Source organism: Lactuca virosa, chromosome 6, assembly GCF_052849685.1.
Source record: "Lactuca virosa cultivar CGN04683 chromosome 6, Lactuca_virosa_CGN04683_v6, whole genome shotgun sequence".
In the NCBI taxonomy this organism is placed as follows: Eukaryota; Viridiplantae; Streptophyta; class Magnoliopsida; order Asterales; family Asteraceae; genus Lactuca; species Lactuca virosa.
In genome coordinates this window covers 174587576-174588854 of record NC_136431.1, presented here as the reverse complement: position 1 = coordinate 174588854, position 1279 = coordinate 174587576, and the positions used below count along the sequence as shown (strand labels likewise).

General features: G+C 38.1%; 1 pseudogene; it reads right to left on the bottom strand.

The window, feature by feature from the left end:
* Positions 1-415: 415 nt before the first annotated feature.
* On the bottom strand, positions 416-997 carry LOC145122084 (receptor-like protein kinase HERK 1 pseudogene; annotated as a pseudogene).
* Between the last annotated feature and the right edge of the window lie 282 nt (positions 998-1279).

Sequence of the window (1279 nt, the reverse complement as noted above, 5' to 3'; positions counted from 1 at the left end):
TTCCGGACTTTGGTCTGATGCAGAGGGCAAGGCCCTGGTTAGTTCCGGACTTCGGTCTGATGCAGTTTCCGGGCTTCGGTCCGATGCAGTTTCCGGACTTCGGTCTGATGCAGTGGGCAAGGCCCAGTAGTTGTTTTATATGCTATTGTATGGTATGTGGTATATTGGGGGAACTCACTAATCTTTGTGCTTACAGTTTCAGTTTTTGGTTTCAGGTACTTCCGCTAGTAAGGGGAAGAGCTCAGAATAATGGCATGGCACACACACCACAACTTCAGTTTATCCTGGGAGTTTATTCAGATATTTTCCACATGATCATGATATCAGTTTTGATTTGATACATTGTTATGACTTTTTGAGATACACGACACATGGCTTGATTATATGATATTCAAAATTATGTTTTTAGTTAATGTTAAAACAAAAATTTTTGGGTTGTATTTTTGGGATGTTTCAGATTAGCAGGTCCTATCTTGGATAGTCCCATGTCTGAAACTTTAGCATTCCAATTCTCATCCAGCAAAATGTTGGAACTTTTTATATCTCGGTGGAGAACTCTTTGTTGTGTCTCCTTGGGATCATGAAGGTAGCAAAGTCCCTTTGCGGCATCAATGCATATCTTGATACGTTGCCTCCATGTGAGAGTAGTGCTACTTAAGTGGCGATCAAGGCTTCCATTGAATGCATGCTCGTAGACAAGGATCTTTTCGCCATTCTGGTCGCAAAATCCGACAAGAGTGATGAGATTTTCATGTTTGTACTGAGAAAACATTAAGATCTCTTTCAAGAACTCGGGGACTCCTTGCCCATAGTTACGATCCAGACGCTTGAAAGCAACCATGGTAGTTTTCCCTTTAGAGTGAGAGAGTATTCCTTCATACACTTTCCCGAATCCACCTTTTCCTATAACCTTCCTATCATCGAAGTTGCATGTGGCTGATTTTATTGCTTCTAGTTGCATATTGAGGTAATTATACTCCTCTAGTAAGGCCTCCATTACCTGTTGTCAAAAAGAATTGTGAATGGGAATTTCAATGGAGTGTTGCTATAAATAACTCAGAAAAGGGGAGCCATGAAATGTGACAGGTTCCTACTTACTCCTTTATTTTCAATTATTTTCTTCACATATATATATATATATATATATATATATATATATATATATATATATATATATATATATATATTATTGTGAGAACATTTGACAACATTTCTTATTGTGAGAACATTTGAGAACATTTCTCGATTGAACGCTCCCGAAAAAATTTCTTATTGCGAG